Source organism: Poecile atricapillus, chromosome 2 (genome assembly GCF_030490865.1).
Source record: "Poecile atricapillus isolate bPoeAtr1 chromosome 2, bPoeAtr1.hap1, whole genome shotgun sequence".
Classification (NCBI taxonomy): domain Eukaryota; kingdom Metazoa; phylum Chordata; class Aves; order Passeriformes; family Paridae; genus Poecile; species Poecile atricapillus.
In genome coordinates, this window is record NC_081250.1 from 34,157,917 (window position 1) to 34,171,738 (window position 13,822).

Below are 13,822 nucleotides of genomic sequence, written 5' to 3' on the forward strand. Positions count from 1 at the left end.
ATGCAATTACTACGTGAAGACAGTGTAAAAATTATTCATACTCATACACACACACAAACACACTATTCCCAGTTTTGTTCCTGTACTCTGTCCTGTCGTTAGCACAGTTCAGTAAATACACACCATAGTTCTTTGAATACACAGTTCTTAAGCACAACACCAGCAAATTTTTTATGTGATATTTATTACCTCCACTCCATGAAATATTACATTCCTTAAAAGAAGCCTAATTCTAATATGAATTACTCTACATCCCTAACTTCCTCATTGCCAGCATTTAACAGGTATAACTGCTAGGAAAATTTGGCCTAAACTGATGAACAAATCAGCTTCCTCACTAATTTTCACTCTGGAAAAAAGTATAGCCACAATAAATTTTCTGTGCCATGCATTGGCCAGTTAGGGTGTACAGCTGCAGGTAACAGCTAACTTTCAAATTAAACATGCTCAATTAGCTACAGTGCTCCAAACTACTGTACCACAGCTAATGAAGTGGTCAGTCTTGGACTTCGTTTACAGCTTCAAGGACAGTTACACTGCAGCTTTTCACACAGAAGAATTTGTTGAATTTTTTTTTTTTTTCTTTTCAATAAAAATTTCCATTGATGCTCTCTCTGTATGCAACTGCTCTGTGTGGCTATATGGCTACAAATGCCTCTTTCTGTATCTCCCAAGTGTTTATTTTTCCTATGCCGTCTTTCATCATATACCATCTTTTTAAGTCACTGAAAAATTCCAGACAAATTTGACATATCAAAGTCCCAAAAAGAGTAAATACCTACCAGTTATGCAAAACCAGGCATCAGTAAAGATGCTCCCAGTGATTACCTGCTCAGTCTATATTAGAACCTAGAATCACAGGATTTCTGGGGTTGGAAATGACTTCTCAAGATCATTCAAGCCCTCTGCTCAGGGAGGGCCAGCTGAGACATATTGCCCAGGACTGTGTCCAGTCAGCTTTCCAGTATCTCCAAGGATAGAGACTCCACAGCCTCTCTAGGTAACTTCTTCCACTGTTTGCCTACCCTCACAGTAAAAAAACCTGTTTTCTTGTGCTTCAGATGCAATTTCATGAGTTTTGATTTGTGCCTCCCGCCCTGTCACTGGGCACTACAGAGAAGAGTGTAGCTCCCTTACTTAAGTCTTTCCCATCACATCTTTATGTGCATTGGTAAGATCTGCCCTGCACCTTCCCTTCACGCTGAGCAGTCTCAGCTCTCTCAGTCTCTCCTCATATGAAAGATGCTCCACGCTCTTTGCCAGCTTCAGGCCCTTAGCTGGACTCACTCTAATAAATCTGTCTTTTTTGTACAGTTAAGTCCAGCACTGGAGCATCCAGAAGAACTCAGACCCATAGCTTGAACAAAACTATCGGTCTGTATACAGAACACTGTGGAGGTACTGAAATACATACAGTGGTTAACATCTTCCTGCCCAGGTTGAGAACACCCAGTTTTCAGCCAATCCTTGATCTCACTTGATCTCCAGGCAACTCACAGGAACAGGGCTAAGAGCAAAGCCTGAACTAGCTAGCACAAACAGGTCATTGTTGTCTTTTTGGCTACCAGTTCACTATGTACATGACCGCAAAGATTGCTACATTAGTAAACACAATGATTTTCATTCCATTCCTCTAGCTATTTTTATTCAAACCACATAATGGCCTTTACCACTAATCCTGTGATCTGACCTGCAGCAAATTAAGTAGACAATCCAAGTCAAAGCTTACAAACAACATCCAGTACTATCCATCATAGGTCAATAGCCTTGTATCTAGATTACAGACTGCTAAATAGCTTCAGAGATTCATTTATTAGAGCAAAATTAATGCTGACAATAGTTTTCAGCTGGTTAATCTTCTGACAGCTGCACTCTCTCACTTGTTCAAACACATTTCAAGAAGCAAAAATAAATTAGTTAAGTAGAAAAAAAGAGAGCAATTTGTTGTATAATGCAGAAGGCTTGGAAAATTCTTGTTTTAAAAACAAAAACCTATTTACTTCATTGTAGATTTTATCATCTAGGGTCCTTGCCAACTATCTGCTATTTTATCAGAATCAAACAAGCAACGCAGCAATTTTTTAAGACTGGCAATTAAAAAAAAAATTGGCATGGAGTCTAGGAGTACAAGAACTGTAACTTCAGCTAAAAATAGAAATTAAAAAAAATCATTATACAAGAATGCAGTCTTCTTTCACAATAACAGCTTCCATATCAACAACACAAGCCAGCTAAGTATTATCAGTGTTTAAGACTAAAGCGAGAAGTGGAGATGCAGAGCAGCTAATGCAATTTAAATATGCTATTATTTTTCATATTTTGATTTTTTTTAAGGAAGTCTTACCACCTAAGACAATGTTTTATGTACCACTGCTGTGAGGGTCAAAAGTCATTTAAAATCTACCTGTTCTTTCTAAAATACAAAAAGTCTCTTTACATCCTCGGGGAACAGTTTTCAAAGAAATCTATGATTAGCATGTATTAAGATTTCCTCCTCTGCTGCAAAGCAAGACTGCTGGAGCCCATGGCTGCAGTCTTATACTTGGCTTCTCTAGGATGATAACCCACACTCGTGCAGAATCCTGCAAGGTTGTCACACCAGCAGATCCCACAGAGCAGATCAACTCCAAGCCTGTTGGTCACAACAGCACCAGAGTTTGACCCAGAGATATAAACTGACAGGAACAGGATTGCAGAAAAATATTGTATCTAGCCAGCTGAGGTGATATGCAAAAAAAGGACTCTGGGAAAAAAAAATGGTGGAAAGTTAAGGAGTAGCACTGCAGTATGGCATATCCACTTGGAGATGGGTTTCCCACCTGCGTACTAGTAGGTTTTGGATGAAGATCTGCAAAACTAAGTTTTTTTTATCAAAAGAGGTACATAAAGAATTGCACTTCAAAGCATCCTGTCACATCTGGCTGTGCTACTTGTGGGGCAAGTTCAATCCAGGTGCTTCTCATGCCAATGGATTACTCAGTGAACCGAACCTGCTACAGAGCAGTTCTTATTCAACATTTTAGACAAAAATAGGGATGGATACTTAGGAGCTCTCACGCAACAACAGCAACTGGTTGCAGCTACCCTGGAACAGTCTGAAGATGACCTCAAGTTTTATCATCCAGGCCAAGCAGTCTCTTTTGACAGACATGCTGCCCTTCCACATTCACTTTCCTGTGCTTATTTAAACAGTATTTCACGTTGCTGCAAAAAGTCTTGAAACTTGCCACTGATCTTTCCAGTTCCAAAAAAAGCCCAGAAAGGTCTTAGCTCTATAGCTACATCATTAAAACAGCCTAGTTTCTATCAGTTTGCTTATTATTAAGAACACAATTTGCTAGAAAAGAGATGTTAATATAAAGATGCTATATGAAAGTATCTGCTTTTAGTTTCAGCTTTATTACATTTCTGTAAGAACAGAGGGCAGATGACTAAAAAAGAAGTGATTTTGTAAGGCTACACATTACAGCACCATCACAGAGGCAATGCAGAAAGCAGCAATGCTGCTGGAAAGACAATGCACCCAAGCATATACCTGTGCCAACATATTTAAACCACTGTTGCACTGCACATGCAGATAAAAAAATTCATTGCTGACAAAACTGAGACCAAAATGATACGAACTGAGCTGTTTCAGAGTCTCTGAAGCAGGAGATGAAGGCTGTAATATCAAGAAGCTTCAGCAAAAAAACATCTATTTTGTTATTTTTCTACTCAACATCTAGTTGCAATTTTAACAGCTAATCTTGTGATCTAAACTAGATTAAGAAAGAAAAAAAAAAGAAAAATAAGAAGAACATTGCTAGAGTTTTAATCCTCTATCTTGTTTTACAATGTTGCACCTTCAAGCACAGGAGTTGAGGTTTTGCCTGTTCCACTTTGGGAAGTGCAAGGGAACACTGGTCTTTTATTCTGATTTTTTTTTTTTTTTTTTAAATGCAGTTTAAGCGACTGTAGCTGCCTCAAACAAGCAGGTTCTTGTCATGTTTGCTCTCTTTCAGATAGGCTGAGCTTGAGAGGCTGCATCTGTGTACCTTGTGTGAGCGTGTATTTTTAAGGACTAAGCAGATTTTTTTAAGTACCTGCCAGCTCACACCAAACACTTTGTCTTTGCAACCCACGAAAAGTTAAACCAAGACACACAAGGAAAGATTAACTGAAAAGGTTACTATTGTTTTGCTACATATATAAATCTAAAACCAATTAAAAGGCATGTGCAGGCAAAATCAGCTATAAATCCCTACTGGAAATAGAAGAATATTTAAAACCATACTATAAATTTAAAATAACCATGAAGAGAGTGGTTATTTTATAAAATATAAGTAGGGTATCAATTTTTTTCTACTTGCTTCTTAGACAATGTCTGCCATCATCAATCTATTTCCAGGAAACAAGTAAATGGAACAGACTCAGAAAAAAACAAACCATAGCACACCACCACTCCAAGGGCTTGTGTTTCTCCCTATTATAAAAATCAGCATCAAAGCTAGACCTATGAAGCTATTCTGCTGCTGTATAACTAAAACACAGTAAATCACTGAATTTGTTCAAAAGAACTTAAATGTTTTAACCAGTCTGCCATCAGCAGAGATAAAGAAGAGGGCCGATGGGACCGGGCAGCAATGTGAGCCGTCTTTAAAATGCAATTGTTCTAATCATTTTCTACAGATGCAGCCTCACAAGGGGCTGCTGTCACAGGGACCATTTACGACTTGTTATGGTGTCTCTATTGTTTACCAGCGACATTCACTAAAAAGGCGACAGCTGGGACAGAAAGCTGCTCCTCAACGAACAATATAATCCCGTGAAAGTAATCAACAAATTTAAGGGTGTTAATTAACTTTACACTTTATCATGTTCAATTAGTTGTCCTTTCTCGAAAAGATTGCCGTGCACAATCGGTTTAGAGCGTGCCATGTTTGATTTGTAAGTGATCACTGTTTCTGTTTCGAAGTCCATGTCAGATGTTCTCTTGGGTTTTGGTGACACAGATGAATGGCTCTGCACATGTTAGGGGGTGATCTGGTTTAACATAAACCAGCATAACATAACCCCTTGTTAACGTATCGCTGGCCTTTCCAAGCAGGCACGGAAAAACCCGTGCCCGCGGACGCACACAAACGTGCACAAAACCCCCGCGGCACCACGACAGTCAACGAGTCCAACTTTCGTTTTTGCTGAAACGCAAAGACACAAATAAATGGGCAATTTTTCATCATTATATCTCAAAGCAAGACTTGTCTTTTAGGGGCACGCTTGGGATCATTTCTTCCCAGCAAGATCCCTAGTTCTGCCGCATTATGCACTAATGCACAAGTGCCTCCCTACATTTTACATAATATACGCTGCCTTTTCTAATGGCAGCTGAGCAAATGCCGGGAAGATGCACCAAGTTCTTCTGTATATCAAATTCTGTGGTTTGTACTGCATTTATAATGCCAGGGATTCTAGAAGAAAGTTGAATTAATGTATTATTAAAATTTGCCATTTTCCCTTTAAGGTACCATTCCTACTTGCTAATGGGACAAGGCAAAGCTCATGATGAAGCGACAACGCACTTGGAAGTGCCCCTTAATGAAAGGCATTGCTGTTTCTCTCTTCTGACAAATAGAGCTTTGCATCACTGTACCTCATAAGCTAGTGATTTTTGAGCAAAAATGGAAATGGAGGTTCAGGTCAGTGATTTCAAGATTTATACAACAAGCACTCAAATATTAATCCAGACAAAAGCACGCTTAAGGAAGTAAAAACATCTCTTTTACAGCATAATCGAATTATACAATTTGTGAGATTATGGCTGTACAGAGAAAAAAAACCTAGTGGATTTTTATTCTGCAGCAACAGGCAAATTAAATACACATGATCATCATTATATAAGTAGTTATACTGTACATAAAAAACAAACTGCAAAAAACCCACCCACGAAACAAAACAAAATAAAAATGCAAAGAAAGCCCAATGGAAAAGTTGTTAACTCTGAAAGCTAATAATGGACTAGGTTAAATATTTAAGAGGAAATTATAGACTATATCAGAAATAGCTGAAACCACAAAACAAAGCAGTATAAAACATTAGTTTTCTGCTAGGAAGAAGATCTGCAGGGAAAAGGGAAACGGTCGATAGATCCTTAAATTGGACGCAATAGCTGTTCTTCTATCCCAAGTTGGCAGCTGCTACATTTGCAGACCTAGTTCATTATTTACCCATAATGACCATCAAGCTCCAGTCAAAGTCAGATCACAACAACTGTCAGCAGCTCTTTTAATTAGCCTTGTTTGAATTCAGATAAATATCACAATGGCCCAGCTTCTGCTGAAAAAGCAACAAGAAGATTGCAAGGAATAAGCTGCCCCGACTTCCTAACAAACAGCATTGTGAAAAAGTTCAGAGAACCAAAGTTAGTCATTTTAAAATTAAGGAAGGGGTGGTGACGTGCACATTATTATGTTTGCCTCACATGATATTCATATTACAATTTATGATTCCTGTTTATAAGCAAATTTGTGCATCTCAAATGCCAACTGAAAACCCCGCTCCACAATCTAAAAGGTAAACTTGAAGAGATGGTTTACAGGTATTAATTAAATTTTTAACCTCTATGAAAACATACATTTTGAAAAACTGGATCAGAATTAAGGAATGCACATATTAACAGGATTATCCTCTCTCCTAATTTATCTCCTTCTGTTTGTTTATCCTCAGGGAACATAATCTTCTGTTGCATCAAGCCACTCACATTCTCCCTGTGTCAGCAGCAGAATAATAATTCCCTCCTCCTCCTCCTCCACCCCCTCTCCCACAAGCACAGGCAAGAATGAAGACGAGTGGATCAGACTGTGTGCATCAGCATTAATGCTCCATGCAGCTATTTTCCTAGCAGTAGTAGACACTGAAAGAAAGATGCAAGAGAGGTGAGCAATATGCTACCTGTGCTGGGCAGCCCAGCATGAGAAGTTGTAATTAAACAGATTTTGCCTCCCAGAATAATATGAAGGTAGACGATGCAGGCAGAGACTGCTCTAAGAGCCCTTCTTTAGCATTCCACTTGCTGTCACATATGGGTCCCAATTTTGCTAGGTGATATCCAAAGACAAAGCCAATTCCAAACTCTCCAGTCCCACATGCCAATCTGAGAAGTGCTATCCCTTTTGGGAACAGAAAAAATTATGTAAACATAATCACAAATGGAAAGTAGAAAGTAGTGGAGGTGGAAGAATAAACAACTGAATAAACAAAATAGGCAAAATGGTCATGAGAAGCTTTAAGTTTTCAAAAGAAGGCCTGAGTAGATTTGCATAGGGATTCGTACTTGAACTTGGCCATGGATGGTGGAATAAAGATCTTCAATTTGATTTAGATGTATTATAGAATGATGCCAAAACACAGGAAAGAATATGTCCTCTCAATAAATCATGCAAAAACTGACTAGAAGCTGTTGTTGCGGCAGTTTAATATGAAAGAGATGCAGGAAGAAAATTTTACGAGATGGTAGTAAGTCGCAACTGATGCCTCCAAAGGATCAGCCAAAGAAAATAAGTTGCAAAGGCAAATGCACACATAAGATACTTCAATTTTTTCAACAGAAATACAAGCTGAAAGGCCTGATGAAATTGTTCTGTCTGCAGCATTTTTTTAAAAGCACTACATTTAGTTCTAGTCATTGTAACGTCAAAGAGAAATACCAAAGCACCTGAAAAGTTAGAAAGTAAAAAGGTTAACAGCAATGCAGTAAGAAAGGAAATACAGTATGATTGATTAACTTATTTGCTTATTTTTAATACCCAAAATATTGTATTAAAAACATTAAAAAACAGCAACTTGTGACAGTCATCTTTCCCATTCTCCACCTTTGAGCGATACTCCACACTACAGAATCACAGACAACAGAAACACCCTTTCAGTGTTGCTGGAGTACCAGACTACATTTACACATCCCTAATATTTATACATATGGTCTAAATCTCATCTCCAGACCTATAAAGAAATATTAAAACTTAACAACAACAGATGCATATATCTACAGTTGTGGACAGCAAAAATACATGCACAGAGCTCAGCACAGTTGAAAACAAGTATTTAATTTTTTATCTGAACATTAGCAAGAAGGCTGGACAGCCAGTGATGAAGCAATACGTTCCACATATAAAAGATCCCAAAATTTCAAAGCAAATTTCGGACAGTCTAAATGTAAAGCACATGATGCTGAGCTGTCTGATTAACTGTCTCTGGGTTCTGAGCAAGCACAGCATCAAATACATGTGAAATATTGAATACGAAAGAAACAAAGAAAATAGTCCTTCTTCAAAGAAAACTAATCTTGCCCAGGACTACTGCTTGAGATTCTGGTCTTTTAGGAGAAGTCCAAAAATTAAACATGAACATGCATGCAGTTCCTCCACTATGCAGGCCGCTGTTAACCCTCCACACAACTAAAATTCGGTAGACACAATTCTTGTCTTGATCAATGAGGCTTCAAGTCCTAGAAATAAAATGTTATCCAAATCCCTTAGTGCAAAATCAAGAATAATTTTTGTCTGGTGTTAGAAAGACGGAAGAGCTGCATTTCCAATATCATCATAACCTCGCTTTCTTGAAAAGCTTCTACTCTATGCAGAAAATCAGCAACCAGAAAATAGATTGTTGTGTGACTAGAAGAAAAAACACAAAGGGATAGACATTTATGATGTTCTCTTTGAAAAAGAGAAGGCAATATCCCAGAAAAGCTATTCTTATATTCTTATAGTTAGTTGTTCTAACTCCAGTTCACGGACAATACCAAAATGAACATCAAGCCTCCAGAAGCTTAATGTTTGTGTGGAATAACCAAAAGCCATAAATAGAAACAACAATCCACCTTGTGATCACAGCTTTTCAACACATCCATTTTGACTGAACAACATAGATCCAAATGCATGACCAACAAAACCAGATGTGTGGCCAGTCTTGCTGAGCTCTTTGAATCACAAGAAGCAGTCAGCTGTTAGTCGTCACTTTTGCAGATTTTACTACTTGGACTTGAATGTCTCTGGAACGTATAAAATACTTTCATTCCACCTTAACTCCACAGCAAAATATAACTATATTTACACAGTGCTGTGGAATAGATACATAAAAGCTGAAGAAACCTCTTCATTATAACCACAAAACAAGAATCTTCAAGAAAAAATATATCAGCTCTAATAAGATATCAATCCCCTTTTACAAAAACGAAATACTTGAAACACTATCATATTACCTTCCCATAGGCCCCTAAACCCAACAAAACATGGCATGTTTTTTTTCTGAATAACGAAGGCATTAAGCACATTCCTAAAAAAGAAAAATACAGTGACACTGAAATATGCATTTAAACTGCATTATTCAACAGGTATGGGTTCAAGTGTTCCTCTCAATAAAAGGTCTGCTTCTTAAAAAGCCAGCTGCAGAAGCAGGTAAATTTCTATTGATGCATTCATTAGTCCTTTCATGTCATATAAGAAAATAAAGACAAAAACTCAGAAAAATGAAACAAAAAGCATTTAAATGGGGTGGATAACATACCATATATGTTCCTAAGCATTTCTGGTTTAACCTTAAAGAGCTGAAGATGTAGCAATGCCACATGCCAATCTAAATCAATAGAGTCATATTTCCATTCACAACATTTAAAAAATACCTCATATTTAATAGAAGGAATCTAAAACAATTTTAAAATAAAATAGAAATGTGTACCCAGGAAGAAGTGTCAGACAGGTCATTTAAAAATAAATCAGTCTCCAGTATTTTCCTCTGGAGAGCTGCTTAGCTGAAAGTTTTAATTTTACCTGTTTTGGGTACAGTCTGTGAGAGGACGACAGAGGTTTAGTAAATGAAATTGGAAAGAAATGCATAAATAATAGGAGTAAAGATTGCATTGAACATTTTTGAATGAACTTTTGAACTCTGTCCCTTCAAGTGTCATCGGTGGTATGAGACCAAGAGTTTTTCTGACAATCTGAACCATCATCAGAGTGCATTGCTTTGTCTGTGCTTTCTTTAAGCACTTTGGCATTGAATCTTGCCTCTGGATACAGTCAACAGCCCACACAGTCTTATCTTTCAGCTTCTCCTTTAAAATACATGCTTATTTTAAAGCATGCCTAACTATTACCAAAAAGTAACAAATCACTTTCTGCTGCCTAATTTCAGTATAGTCAAAGTTAATTCTCCAAGATTTAAGGCACTGAAAGGCAAAGCAGTACAGTAACAAGATTGCAACAACTGCTAGAAAAACAGCCTAAATTGGAAAGATTCCATTTGAAGAATCCCTTTGTTTCATGGCCTTTCCCAATTCTATTTCCTTTTCAGGGATCCTCTACACATAATTCTATTATTACCTCTCTGCAAAATGCACAGTACATGTCTTTCAGAGAACTAGATTTAATGTTGTCCTCCAGCCTAAAATGCAATGTACTTTTCAGTGTTCTCAAATGTATTTGATGCCACTTATACAATGAGTTTAAATCCTTGTAATTTAATTAAAAGTCATATTTCTTTATGTATGAACTAATTCTGAGTTTAAAATGGAAATATTTTTAAGAAGAGATACTATTTTTATGATTATTTTTATTGTTTCATGATGAGCCAATATGCAATCATATGGTTTAAATTTACAAAAGTTTACATGCTCCAAAGGCTGTACTTTCATGAAACAAAACACATTTTCATATTTAACTGTGCTAAATGACAGCTTAAGGGGCACCACTACAATATTTGTGTATTTCTTTTTTCTGTACTACCTGTAGGTATTCCAACCCTGCAACTTAGGCAATTTTGCACAAAATTACTTTTTCTGTAATGAAAAGGTATTGAGAAGCAGTACTTGGCCTGGCTTTCCATTTAAAAAACAAGAAAAGAGAAAGACTGCATTTTGCCAACGAACAGAATCAAGAGGGTAACAAAGTTAATTATTTCTCATAATCAGTAATTATGATTAGATAAGAGACTCTTTGGTAATGAACTGCTCTAATGATGGAGGACCTCCATCCTAAGAAATATAATAGTACATTAACATAACTGTGTATGCAAAGTACATAGAACCGCTGCCACAGTTAACTTGTCATTGAATGATTAAATAGGAATTCATAATTAGAAAAATCCACAGTGTAATTTATTGGCCTTCTCGACAGTTCTGGTTCATTAGAAGTTGATTACCAAATAGTGACCTCTAGCGGCCTACAGCTTTTTCATGTTCTCTTGGCAGTTTTAGCAGCTATTTAACCTTAATTTTTTTTTTTTTAAAGCAGTTTAAAGAATTTAAAATGTTTCCCTTCAAGATAGCTTTTTTTAAAACTTCCCTTAAATTTTATATAGCGTGCTAATTTCTTCACAAAATGGTTTCCCGCTCTGTAACCATTTATATAAATGTATAAAAACACACATCTATATGAAAACCCCACAACTTCTCAGTTTTAAAGTTAATACTGATGTTAACACAGTTCTCATGGTAATTAATATTTATATACTTATTAAACATAATTTCTTATATATAATATGTTAAAATAAAATACTTTTCTAGTGTCAATTACGAAGACCTTGAGAAGCTCATACTTCAAGCCAGCCTGTGTATACCTTAAAGTGAAGTACCTCTAAGCATTGTCTTTGAACAACAGTTTTGCACTAAAACAAATTACACTGGCTTGGCTGGAGGAGGTAGAGGACAGGGAGAGAGAAAACTCCACAGTTCTCTGCTCCAGGTAGCAGAAAAAAACCCCAACATTTCTTATTATTTGCTGGACACATGCCTTGCAATACTCTTTACTAAAATTTAATTTAAGAACAATGCAACTTAAAAGTAAGATTTACATTTACCTGAAAAATCTTTAAGCATGAGGGTGGAATTTTCCCTCATTCAACTTAGTTAATCCACTGTTAAGCTATTTAGACTGTTCTATTTTAAAATTTTCCATTATGATAGATACACTTTTTCTTGAACTAGGGCAATATCTAATTTTTTTTTTTTTAAGTATTAATGTTTCTAACAGGAAGTAGCACATCTGAAACTAATATAGAAGCCCTGAAACACAGCATTAAATAAAAATTCATACTCAATGAATACAAGCAATTTGAATTTCCATTGTTTTCATTTTCCATCTTGCTTTTTTTCCCAACACTAACGCTGCAGTAAGGATGAACACGCATTTTTCTTCACTTTTGTCTAACACAGAACTGGCTAAAAAAATGATTCCCCATTTTTGGACAGAAGCTAGAAAATAAACCGCACAGTTCTATTTCATACATAAACAGATTTTTCAAAGAAAACTAATCCGGTCTACCAAATGGGGAGATGTCCATCATCCCTGTATGCCGGAAACAGCTTTAACAGTTGCTCTGAACAGAGAAATGGATAGCTACAGGACAGAGATTTCCACCCTGATTTCCGTGTGTGTGTGCAGATGTGTGCAGGCACACACACAGGACTCTAGCTGTTTGTGGCGATGATTTAATATAGTGACTGGATAATGAGCTGCGCTCCCTGCAGCAACTGAATCACCATTTAATGCTATTATCAACAGTTCATGACCCACCGGCATGAAATGTCAACCTGATTAATCTGAACACTACTGACCTCAGAGAGGAAAAGCTACCTTATTGTCAGAATTTAATATATAATAAAACCATATGCAGAATATAAATACCTTATCAAGCAAGGCCATTAACAGCAAATCTACTTTATTTTGCTCTACTGTTTCTTTTAAACTTGCTTGGGCATACATTAAAAAAAAAAGGAAAGAAATACTTTTGCCTAGTCAAGCAGGAAGCAATCCATTAGGACTTATTATTTTGATATACAGTGAAACATTTCAAAATGGCTGTCCAAATACAAACCCCAAGTTGATACAAGTAAGAGAAAAAATTAGCATATCCTATTGTAGGACTTGCTACTGTCAATTCATATCAGGAAATGATCAGAAATCGTTCTTGCTTTTCTAAGGTCACTGAGGCAATAAAAATACTGATTTGTAAATAGGAAACAGCTTGTATGAGTGATGCTGCATAGGTCACAGAAGAAAGCTACCTTAGCTTTGTAAAAAGAATACACTTCAAGATGATTAGAAACTTGTGCCAGTTACAGTGAAGGCAATCCCCCCATTTTTTTACATTTATAGTTAATTTTTTTTTTCTTTTGTAATTCAGTACCATGACAGAGCCCAACTCAACAAAATTTTAATATATTTTTTCTGTTCTCTTTGGAGAATAAACCAGGGAAACAAGAAAAATACATGTTTTCTCAGTCACAATGAGGTTAGTACAATCTTGCTATATATTCTCCATATGTCTTTTAAATTTAACTTGGCTGGGAGCCTTATTAAAAGATGCAAAACTTTTCAGCCAGCTTTTCAGGATTCTCTACATAACAGTATATAAATAACTCAGACTGAAGCTGGGAGGACTACATGGCATTTATCTGTCAAGTTATATTAACTGACACAAGCACAGTAACTACTATGATTTATTGTTAAAACACAGTACAGTTACTTTTAAAATGAAACCCACAATGGTTTCACCCCTCATTTTTTATTGTTGTCACCTGGTACTGAAAGGGCTAAGGGATTTTCAGGACAAGGGACTGGAAGAAACCTGAATGAAATCCCCAAAACTGCCCACATATGAATGGAATGACAGTGGGTGGGACAAGAATGAACATTCCAAGTATTGACTTATAACCACTAGCAGCCAAGGAAAGAGGAACATGTCAAATGACTTGACTAAAACTTGGACAAAGCCCTGATGTCTGAATTCCCAGTTGAGAGCTCTGCTGGAAATGTAAAGAAGGAATAAAGGAATTCTGGACACTTAGGCA

At 36.7% G+C, this 13,822-nt stretch overlaps 1 protein-coding gene across 1 annotated transcript in view; it reads right to left on the bottom strand.

Moving 5' to 3' along the window:
• HIBADH (3-hydroxyisobutyrate dehydrogenase) overlaps positions 1–13,822 on the bottom strand; it is an 86,450-nt gene that overhangs the window by 17,549 nt on the left and 55,079 nt on the right. The window lies entirely within an intron of this gene.